The sequence below is a fragment of the Neovison vison genome, chromosome 7, assembly GCF_020171115.1.
Source record: "Neovison vison isolate M4711 chromosome 7, ASM_NN_V1, whole genome shotgun sequence".
NCBI lineage: Eukaryota > Metazoa > Chordata > Mammalia > Carnivora > Mustelidae > Neogale > Neogale vison.
Window position 1 is genome coordinate 203,906,348 of NC_058097.1, and position 12,004 is coordinate 203,918,351.

The window sequence follows — 12,004 nt, forward strand, 5'->3', positions numbered from 1 at the left end:
AGAACCCCACGTGTCGGGTTTGCGGCGCCATAGAAACCTGGCTGCCTCGGTGAGCGGGACGGGCTCGCGGGCGGGGTCTCTCCTCCAAGCCCCGGCCTCAGCCCCTCTCCCAAAGGGCCCGGGTGCAGGGACAAGGCCTGCCGGGGGCTTGTGCCCCCACCCAGCTCCGTGGGGTGCACCTCTTCCTCCGAGCCCTATGCCCAGGGAAGTGTTCGGTTTCCAGAATCAGCTGTTTTCCAGATATTGGAATGAAAACGAATGACCGAATTATTTAGCGCCTGTTGTGCAAAGTGGAGCATTTTCCTCCCTCCCCACACTCTCCGTAATGCAGAAAACATGTGAGAGGGTTTATCCCGTGGCCCAAAACACACCTTGGAACCTCACTCACCCCCCAGGCCCAGCCAAGGGCTGCGTACTCGAAGCCCCTCTTCTGCCCCCTCTCCTGGCCCCCTCCCCCTGCCTGCCTCTGCTCTGGGCAGTGCTGGTGCGGCGGCCGGGAACCAGGGAGGCCCTAGGAGTTCCCTCCAACACCCAACACCAGGAGGTTGCCGGAAGAAGGGGTGCCCACGGCTGGCCCGGAGCGGCTGCAACAGCGGCCAGAGCCCCACCCCCTCCCAGCTGTCCGGGCCGTCTGCCGCACGTCCTCCCACAGCCCCCTTTGCAGATGTCCCTGTGGGTCGCAGATACACTAAGTCAGTGCCGAGCCCCACCCGTGCCCTGCGGGGCCAGGTGCCTCTCCCGCTCCATCCTCCCTGGGGCTTGGGACCAAGCTGGGGGCCACCGTGCACCCCCACAGTCCCTCGGCCACTGTTCTCCACGCTGCTGTCCCCCAGCTTCCGGTCCGGCCACCCCTCACCTCCTCAGTGCCCCTCTGCTCCCGGCTTCGGACCTGGACGCTGTGAGCCTGTTCACTCCGCATCCAGAGGCCCAGCACGTAAGCCAGACCGTCCGCCAGCCCCCGCCTCAGAGGAAAGGTCCCACGCTTCTCAGAGCTCACTGGGCCCTCACTGGGCCAGTTCCAGACAGTTCCAGGACCCCCTCCCTGCTCCCGCCACCTTCTGACCACGGCCGAGAGACCCCACACGGCCTCAGCTCCCTGCCACTGCACTCGCTCCCCAGAGGTCCGCGGGGGTTCTCGGGGGTTCTGGCTCCAGACGGAGAGATGGGCGGAGGGGGGAGGGGGGAGGAGGGAGGAGGCCATGACGGATGGAGGAGTGGACGGTGGTTGGTTGACAGAGGGAGGGACGAGGGGTGGCTGGGGGAGGGAGGGGGGAGGGAGAGAGGGATGTCTGGGTGAGTGATGGGTACAGGGAGGGAGGGATGCTGGGTGGATGCATGGATGACGGGTGGACGGGGGCATGGAGAGATGGATGGACAGACGATGGACAGAGTCACAGAAGGACAGAGGATGGATGCAGGGACTTACCCCGCTCTAGCCCTGACCCTGACCTCCCACTTCCCTCATCCCCAGCACCTTCTGTTTAGCCTGCACCCAGCCCTTGCCCTCTGTAGTCTGCCTCCAGGAGGAGCACGCAGACCTCCCTGGAAACGGGGTCTCCACCCCCACCCTCACGGGCCCTTCCCCCTCCGAGCCGCACCGCGGGCTTCCCAGCGGCTCTTGGCTGACAGGCCCCGGCCCAAGGAGCCCTGGGCAGCCCTGCCCCGGCTCCGGTAAATGGCCAGCTATGCCCCGGCGGCACGGGTCCCGTAACCTCCTCTCCGACCTCTTGGTGTCACCTCCCTGCCGGGCTCCACCACAAGCTGGCGGGCGTCCTGGGGCTCTCACCCCGACGGAGTGTCCAGCACTGAGAGAGGATGGGGTCTGCGCGGGGTCCACGCAGGACGAGACCCTGATGCGATGAGCCGACCGCCCCGCAGCCAGGCCCGCCGGCCCCGCTCCCGAGCCCCGGGCGGCTTGTCCCGCGTGCGACCAGGGCTCCGAGCCTCCTCGCCCCTCCTTCCTTACTCCCTTGTCTGAGCCCACCCGGTGCCAGCCCCCATCGTCTGGTTCCCTCCTGAACGCCCTCCACAGATGTCCCCCACTCTGCCTCTGTCTCGAGAAGGGCTCACCTCTCCCCGACCCTGCGGTGAGCCCGGGCCCCGCATGCTGGGAGCAGGACATGCCGGGGACTCTGGGAGGAAGGCTTCGAGGGTGCTGCGGCGCCCGCTGGACCCTGACTCCAGTGGCTCGTGGACAAGCGTCTGCGACTGCGGCCCCCTCCTCCCCCAGTCCCACTGCTCAGCTCCGTCTCAGGATCCACCCGTCCCAGGGAGGGGCAAGCCCGGCTGTGGCAGGAGGCCGAGGAAGGCATCCGGGCGCTCCCTGGGCAGCCGCCCCGCTCCACCCTGACCCTGACCCAGCCAGGAGGAGACCCGCAATGCAGATCGCAGGACCCCAGGCCCAGAGGCCAAGACCTCTAGGGAACGAGTGGTAGGGGGCATCGGGGGGTGCCAGGGGCTGTCCCCTACCTTTCCTGGACTCAACCCCCTGGGAGAGAAAGGGAGGAGAGACGGGGAGGAAGGCACGGAGGGAGGGAGGGCGCTCAGGGCTGGCCTGGAAGTCCTCCGGATCCGCAGCAGCCCTCCACCCCGCCCCGCCCCAGGTGAAGGCCCTCCTTGCCCTCCCTGGGCCCACCTGGCATCTGAGGGCGCCGCTCCCAGTGCCGACCTGTGGCTGGGGTCCTGCCGGCTATGCAGGAGGACAGAGAGGGCAGCTGCCCCCGGCCTTGCCCTCCAGCTTCCCCGGACGACGCCAGTGCTGGGCCCCAGAGCGCCGACTGCCTTGGCCCCACCGCCCTCCCCCAGGAGCTCCTGGCTGGCCCTGCGCAGCCGTTTGAAAGTGACGCCTTTTAGGGCCGCGGGGCCGGCGCTGAGCAAGGTCATTTTTTTTATTAAAAAGCAAAATCTAAACCAAGAAAACAAAGTGATTAAGTTTCTCTTCGGAACAGCAGGCCCCACAACGAGGGGGAGCGCCAGGCTCGCTGGGCGCTCAGACCCTCGACCCTCGACCGCTGGGCAGGAAAACAAGCGAATCACGGACACAAACAGGAAGCAGCTGGTTTTCCCCAAGCACGAGGGCTGGGCTGGGGTCCCCAGGGCCCGGCCCGTAGAGACAGCCAGGCACTCAGCTGGGTGGGCTGCTCGGGTCCTTGAGGAGCCCGTCAGGCGGGACCCCTGGGCTCGAGCCTGGCCGGAGGAGACTGGGGTGTGTCCGAGGAAGACAGGATCCTGGCGCGTGGCCCACTCACTACTGTGGGGGTTCGGTCCCCGCGTGGGCTGACATGCCCCGCCTAAGAGCACGTGAGTTGAGGCAGGGGCTCCTTGTGGGGGCAGGAGAGGGGTGGGCGAGGCGTGGCAGGATGCTTGGCGGGTCCAGGGCAGGCCCCCACAAGCCTGGCGGGACCCAGGGTCCGTAGAGCCGGCTGGGGTCCACGAGGCTGACCGCTCCCGAGAGTCCATCAACCTGCCTGTCCTCCACGGGCGGATTCAGTTGTGGGCCAGGAAGACGTGCACTTCTGCCCTCTGTGGCCCTGGGGTCCCGGCAGGGTCAGAGCTGTCTCGTCGGGCCCCTTCCTAGAGCGCTGCAGGGGAGAATGTCGCTGCAGGCCAACGGAGGACTTCAGAGGGGACTCGGCTCGGACGTGCGCTCAGCTAGGAGCAGGCAGGCTCGGCCCAGCCCTCATGGGGGCCCCTGAGTGGTTTGAGGAGGGGGCAGGTGGGGGCCCAGGAGGACAGCATGATTCAGGGGCCGGCAGGCAGCAGTGAGCGCCCTGTCAGTGGGAGAGCACAAGCAAAGGTTCACACACGGAGGCCCATCCCCCACGGCCCCCCTCAAAGCCCCACGGAGACACAGGCTGGGCCCCCCGTGGTGGGGACGGCATGCTGGACTGTGGGGCCTGAGCCGCCAGGCACAGCGCTCAGTGCTCAGCACGGCTGGTGCTCAGAAAGGGAGGCCGGGCGGCTCTGTGGGGCGCTGAGCGGGGACCGCGGGACGGATGCACTCGGGGCGGGCCCGAGTATGGGCCGGAGGCAGGCGCGCTTCCGGACGTCTGCTGCACTCCAGCTGCAAAGTAGCAGACCCAAGAGGCCGCTCTGAGACCCCCCGTCTTGGGGGCAAGGCCTGCGGGTGCCTGGGAGCCAGGTCCCCCCCTTCCAGGCCCAGGCGAAGCCAGTGAGCCAGTGAGGCATCTGGGCTCACCTGCCCGTGGCTCCAGGAGGCCCTGCGCCGGCCGTGGGCTTCGGGGTCTCCGGACCGCGACAGCTCCTGCGTCCACGCCGGGCCACCGGAGCTCCCGGCCGCTGGCTCCATGCAGCTGCCTGCAGCGACCCAACCCCTGTCTCGCATCTCAGGATCAGAGTGGTGGTGGGGGCAAAGTCGCCCTGGATGGGAGCCCTGACTTCTCCCCACTGACGTCTGGGGAGGAAGGGTCCCTGTCCGTCCGTTCCGGGAGACAAGGGTCAACCCACAACGGTGATCTCCACCAGGAACGTGAGGGGTTCGGCCGGTCAACTGTGAGAACATGTCGCACACAGGGACACCCTAATGATCGCACACAGGACACCCTAATGACGCCCTGCGGAGAGGAGCCGTACCTCGGGGGGGCAAGCGAAGTCTTGTAACAGACCCAGCCGCTCGAACAAACAGCATCAAGACTTCAGAGAAGAGAACGTTATGAATTTAAAACAACAGCCTATGACCCAAAAAGCTCTTCCAACAAAGGGACAGAGAGGAATTGCCTTAAAAATCATTCTGCGGTAACTCATCCGTAATTTGAAATTGGAATTTAGGGAGAAGACCTACCTCCACACGGAAGCCCGCACACGGATGTTTCTGGCGGCTTTGCTCCAGAGTGCCGGAACCGGGACGCCGCCAACACGCCCTTCGGTGGGTGAGCAGAAAGACAGGGACATCCGGACGGTGGAATCTTGTTCAACGCTAGTAGGAAATGTGTGTGCACACATGCGTGTGCAAACGCAGCTATGTGCGTGTGCACTCACGTGTGTGTGCGTGCTGGGGGAGTATAAGGGAATTCCCCGCACGGTCCCCTGCAATTTTCCCATAAAGCTGAGCTGGTTTGACCCTTGGCGGACGGCTTCGAATCGGGCCAGGGCTGGACCCAGCGCCGGCTGCACCCTCGCCAAGCCTGCGTGACCTCCGTTCCCCGTCCTTCCTGCCCTGGGATCCCGTTCCAGCCCTCGATGTCAGTGAGGGCCTGAAGAGCTCGTGCGGACGTGAGTTTGCCGCTGCGAGGATTTGCACACACAAGTTAAAACGAAGACATTAACTTTTTTTACATTTACATTTCAGAAATTAAAAACAGGTTTAAATAAAAGTCACAAAAATAATCAGATACTATGTATGAACATAAATTATTTTTCATAAAATTAACTATGGTTTTCAAAACAAAACCTGTTCAGAGAGAATGGCAGGCAGGGCTCTACACCCCGCAAAGCCTCGCGGCAAGCGGGAGACGAGGTTCCCGTGCAGGCATTGGCGACGCGCCCCTCGGGCCCTGGGGAACCAAGAGTAGGAGTGCGGCCGAGGGAGCTGGCGTGTTCCCGCGTGTTCCCGCGGCCTTCTGGATGCCCAGTTATTTTCTTTCGGATACCACACCGAAACCCAGCAAGTTGTGGTTTCTTTAAAGCGAGTGCAATCTGGGGCCTGAGGCCACAACGATGACCCCTCGGGTCCCTGTCCCAGGGAAGCCCACCGGTGCAGAAGACCAGGAGACAGGGCGAGGAGAACAGTATGGGGCCGGGGACCAGAGCGGAAAGAGGACAAGAACGGACCCGTCCTAGAATCTACCGCAGAGACCCTCACTGGCCCCGGGAGGGGTCGTAAATGCAGGGGGGGCAGAGGTGCTCGCGGGAGGGGGTTTGGGAGCTCGACCCCTGCCTGTGCGATTTGTCCGCAAATCTGAAAGTCGGCAAAACGGAAGGGCTCTTCTAGCTGAAGTCCCACGGGTCCGGCTGCTCATCCCAGGCGCCATTTTCCCAAAGTTCTGCTTTTTGCTCCGAAGCTCCAAGGAGATCGGAGAGCCTCCCCCCCCCCCGCCCCCCACCCCGGCTGCTTTTCCTGGAGGGGAGGGGACACTTCGTTCCGCAAGCACGGGCGGTGAGTACCCCTCCGCTGCGGCCACTGACCACTGCGGGCCTCTGCCGCCGCCGACACCACGCTCCTCCCCAGCGGGACCCCCTCACGGGGGACGCTGAAGAGGTCCTGCCAGGCCCCGAGTTCTTGGAACAGACAAAAACCTCAGCTTCACTGAGGAAGTTCTTTCTTCTTAGAGACGGAGAGGCAGAGCGCGCGCCCACATGCGGATGCAAGGGAGAGGGACGGAGGGAGAGAGGATCTCAAGGGGGCTCCACGCCCAGCGCGAGGCTGGATCTCACGCCCCTGAGACCAGGACCTGAGCCAAAATCTAGAGTCGAGTGCTTAACCAGCCGTGCCCCCCGGGTGCCCCTCATCAAGGGCATTCTCAAGTGCAATGGGCTGCTGGGCTGGGTCCCAGCTCTGTGGCTCCCTCTTGGGGCACAACCGCCAAGCTGGGGCACCCGGCACAGCCCCGCCACAGCCCTGAGGCCAGCCAAGCTCCCCTACCCGGTAAGGAGTCCTGCTGGAAGAGCCGCCTCAGGCCCCCTACCCCCCGTAGGCCCCCCCCACGCCCTCCTCCCGATCCAAGTCTTTCCTCTTCCAGGGAGCCCTCCCTGACCAGCCTGGCCTAGAGGAACTGGCCTCCCAGGGCCCCTTCAGCACCCTGAATCCTCCCAGCTACCGCTGCCCAGGGTGTGGCTGTACCCCGGGCCCCCTTTCCCCCAGGACAGTCTTGTGTTGGACAGCCCTTTGGGGCCGGGGCTGCGAGTACCCCCCAAAGTCTGTCTCGCAGCCCCGTTGCCGCCCCATAAGCCCCTTTACCTCAGACGGGGCGGCAGCGGGATTCCTTCGGTTCCGGGAATTCTCCTGAGCCCTTGGTGAACCGCCAAGAGCCAAACCTTCACCCGTCCGCTGGTCACAGGCAGAGCGCGGTGGGGGTGCGGCTCCGTGCCGGGAGGGGCCTTGCCCCAAGCTCCCGCCCGCCCGTGCCCAGCACTCCCTAACGAACTTCCTCGAATGTCACTGGGAATTAGCCCTGAAAGCCCAGGCCAGTGTAAGGGTTTCCATGGAACTCACAGTGGGCAGGCCTGGCCAGGATTAAGGGCCCTGAGCCCCAGGGCGCTCCTCTCCTGGGAGCCCCCCGGCCAGGAAAGGGGTCAAAGGCCGCCTGCCAAGGCCGCGCCGAAGCCGCCCCCTTCTCCTTCGGGGAGCTGGCATCCGGCCGGGCCTGGAAGTGGCTCTGGCAGGCGGCGCTGGCCCACATCCCCGCTCTCGCCCCATCTCTGCCGGACGGGAACACGCAGAGCACCCGCCCCTCGTCACTGAGCTGCAGGGCATCTCCCGGGCACACTGGCCGGGCCCCGAGTGATGCAAGTGGACGGGGCCTGGCCGCGGCGGGAGGGCCTCCATCCAGCCGAGAGCACAGACGGGGCCCTGGCCCGGCCCACACGGGGCACGGGCGGGCCTGCCAGGCGGGCACTGCTGACACGACTCCTTCCGCCCCGGCTGCCCCGTGACACAGAGGAGACGGGAGCCTGGACGCGGCGGCACGCGCCTCCCTCCCTCTGCATGCACACTCACCTCTGAGCTGCTGGCGGTTTCCCTGGGGGCAGGAGGGGCCCACGGGTCTCCCAGCCGGGCCCCCGGAGTGACCTCGAGCTTCCCTGCCCTCGTGCTCTGGGCTGGGTCTCACCTTGACCACGGGCTGGAGATCCCATCCGGGCCCCGGTGGTGGGGAGCACGCAGGACGGCGGGCTGGAGGCCCCCCTGCACCCGGAGCTGGGGAAACGGGACGCTCACTCTCACTCGGCACACAGGGGTTCACGTCTGCCTCTGTGGCAGGAAGTCGCTCAGGACTGGAGGCGAGGCCAGACCTGGTCGGGTTCGGAGAGCTGACCTCGTCCCCCCACCACAAAGGCCCACAGGGCTGCCCTGGGGTCGTGGGGTGACCCCCGGTATAGGGGTGCTGAGCTGATGCCCGAAGGCTCCAGGCTGGAAAGTGCTGTCCTTGGCCTCAGCTCAGCACGAGGCTGACTGACTGTGTGTCTCTGAGGCCTTCCGGCCCGGCGCAGGAAAAGAGGGGGGCTGTCCCATTGCACCTGCTCCCTGAGGCCAGACGGGAGCTGTCCGGGAGCCGAGTCTGGGACAGCCCAAAAAGATGGGCCCACAAACAGGTCTCGTCTTGGCCCAGGGTAGCAGGAGAACCGAACCCGCCTCTGGGCCTCAGGGGCGTGGGGAGGGTGGACGCCGCCTGCCCGTGAGCCCTGTTATTCTCTGCAGCCCGTCATTATGTAATCGGCTCATTAAACGCCTTGTTAGCTGTCAGGCTTTCCCTCCAGACGGTGAGCTCCCGGGGCAGGCAGCTTGCCAGGCCCTTCCGTGCCCAGCCCAGGCCTTGAGAGTCACCGATGGCCCCTGCGGAGCACCTGCCTTTCTCGGTGGGCCATCTGCGAAACGGGGATACAGATTCCACGTCCGAGGAGGGAGTGCTGGCACGCATGTAGCCCAGAGCGGCACCCAGACCCTAGAGACTCTTACCTGAAGGCCGCCGTGGAGGGAGGAAGACAGACCAGACAACAGACCTCCAGGGGTATGAGGGAAGAGCGATGGGGCTTTCCAGCCCCCGGGATTCTGGCTGGGACAACTACATGGTCAGGAGGGTCACTCGTAGAGACGGGGAGCCCTGGAGGTAGCTCAGGTTTGGAACGGAGGGGACGTGGAATCCATGCCCCTGACCGCAGGTGAGGGGAGCCAGAGGTCCATGGCTGGGGCTATCCAGGATGCCGTGTGTGATTGCTAGCACTGTGGCATGGTGGCCCTCCACGTGGGGAGAAGTCTAGGGAAGGGAGAGAGGGGGCTCTGGGTCAGAACAAGGCTCGGCAACACCCCACCAAGGGGAGTCAGAAAACCAGAACAGAACAGATAGCACAGCACCAAGAAGACAGAGAGAGTGGACCCAGTGACCACAGGAGCACAAGGAAAACATGTTCCAAAAGAACGTTGTGCCACTGTCTGCCGGCCCTCATGGCTTCAGGTGAGGTGCCTTGGTTCCCGCCGCACGAAGTTCTGTTTTCTCCTCTTTGGATTTTCCTTTTTAACATTCGTTTTCAGCAGCGTGTTGTGCTCTGGACTGAGCCTCCTTGGCTTGCACTGAACTTCCTGAGTCTGTTATGTTTTTCCTCCATTTGGGAGATTTCTAGTCCCTCCTTCTTGAGTGTTTCGCTGCTCCCACTCCTCCCCTCTGAGACTACCATCCCCTTGCCAGCCCCATGTGACCGTGACTCCACTCTGCGTTCCAGCCTCTCCCTCTTCCTCACATTGAGTAGCTCCTTTTGACTGATCTCGGAGTTCATAGACAGTTCCGTCCCTGTTCTGACACTCACCTCGTCCAGTAGATTTTGTTTGTCTCAGAGACTGTACTCTTCAGCTCAAATTGTCCATCAGGACATTTTTAACATTTGCGATCTGTCTGCCAGAATCCTGTCTTTTCATTCATTGTGACTATGTTTTCCTTTATCTCCATTGGTGGCCAGGGCTATCGTATCTCCTTCAAAGACTCTGTCTGATAACTCCAACATCCCATCCCTCAGAGTTGGCCTTGATTAATCGTCTTTTCCCTTGGGGAGGGGGAACACCTGTTCCCGGCCCTCACCTACGCTGTGTAATTTCATGCTGCACCCCAGACTCGGCGAACATTCCATGGATGGACCATGGGTGTGCAGCATTTCTCTGCAGAGTGCCGATGTGTTTGTCTGAGCTGTTAGCTCGATCAGGCTCCAACCACGGACTCTGCCCCATGTGGTCCAAGAGGTGGCTCAGATCTCCATCCAGACTGGCTTCCATCGCCCCACACCAGCAACTCGAGCTGACTGTATGCATACAATTTGGGATGCCCCCATCTCTGCTTCTCTTGGGGATTCCCATCTTAGTCTCCAGTGACCTTCTGACAGGGTTTCTCTGGGGATTTCAGATGTCTGCACCATTTTGTGACTACCCTACTTTGCCAGCTCTCTAGAGCCCTTGGGGAGTTGTTTGTTCGTTCTCTGTCCAGGGTTTAAGGTTGTTGTCAGCAGGAATGCTGATTTTTCGGAAACACCTCATCCAGGAAACATTCTCCATGCTTGGAACCCAGAGGAGTTTCGGGATGGGGGTGAGGGTGGGGTCAGCAACAGCAGAAGCTCCTGAAGGGTCACATCCAAAAAAGAAAAAAGTGTCTATTGACAACCACTCCAGGAACGCTCCTGGTCAATGAAGAGGGTCCTCTTGGAGGGTGACAGGAAGCAGGCTCAGACAGAGGATGGCGGGGCAAACCATTGATATTCTCTCATGTTAAGGAAGTTTCTTTTTATTCTGAGCCTGTGAAACACATTTTATAACTGGGAGTGCATGTTAGACTTTATTAAATATGTTTTTGGCACCTATCAGTATCATCATATGGTTTTTCTTCTTTTGGCCTACAAACACAATGATATTAACAGATTTCTTCATGTTGAGTCATCCTTGCATTCTTGGAAGTAAACTCTGCTTGGTCATGGTATATTATTACTTTAATTCAATACACGGCTGGATTTAATTTGCTAATTCTTCTCTTTATAATTTGTGCTTCCATCTTCACATGTGAACTTGGTCTGCGGTTTTTCCTTGTTCTGCGCTATCATGATCAAGCCTTGGGATCAGGGTTATACGGACACAGAAAATGAATTGGAATTGTGTCCATATTCTATGCTGGAAACATTTTGCAGAAGAATGGTCATCAATGAGCATTAAAAAGAAAGAAAAAAGAAAGAAAGAAAGAAAGAAACCAACCCCAAAAGCCTTGCCTGTAAAACTCTCTGGGCCCTGTGCCTTTTTCTAGGGTAGGATTTTAGGATTTTTAGTCCATAACCTAAAGTTTAAAGTCCATAACCATTGTGGACTTTTAATCCACAATGGTCTTTAATATAATCTTTAATTGAATCCACAAATCCATAAATCTTTCATTTAATCCACAAATATCTTTCAACCGATGTTATGCTCCATTCTCTAAAAACAGGATGTGCTATAATTTGAATCAGTACATAGAATTTCTATGAGGATGGACATTCAGTACATTTCAGTCTCTCTGCTGTCCTTCCTCATTTCCAGCCAGGACAATCACGAGCAACCACATGGGTAGGTATCTGTTTCCCTGTAGTTGCCACGTACCCGTCCACATAGCCATCCATCCATGTGTCCATCCCTACCTCTGCCTACCCCTCCGTCCACCCCTGCACACATCCACCTGTCTGTACACACTTACACACATGTAAGTACCCATACACATATGTATGTCTACCCAACCGCCTTCCATCCGTCTGTCTTCATGAAGCCCACCCTGAGTCTCTACTCTGTACCAGGTACAGGGATGGGTATTGTGGTCCATGCCTGGGAGATATGAGCCAAGGGCTTAAGTTCTGGAAAACCAAAGAAAGTGTCAGGGCAGTCCCAACCGTCTGTGGCTGCGAATGGGGTAGAATGAGACCAGATGCTGTGCTGGGTTCTGGGAAACCAGGGACCCAAAATGGCAGATCTGAGGAACTAGTTCCCGGGACTGCCACCTCCAAGGCTCAAGCAGGGCTGGTCCACCGTTGGGCCGGCCTAAGCAGGGAGTCAGCTGTGGTTTGTTGGGGTGGCCTGGAGGGGAAGAGGACACCGGGCCCGGGGAGAGGAGCCCCATGGGGTCGCGGCCCCACCCGTGTTGGGAAAGATTTGGAAAATGTATTCTCTGCGTCTCATGGTGTGTCTTCAGGCTGACACAGCGGCCTCCCTCTTCACAGTGGTGGTCTGATCGCCCTGATGGCACCAATGGGGTCTTCCTCATCTCTGTGGCTCCCCGGCCTCGCTGGCTGGGTGAATGATGAAGGACAGACAAACGGATGCCGGGCAGCAAAC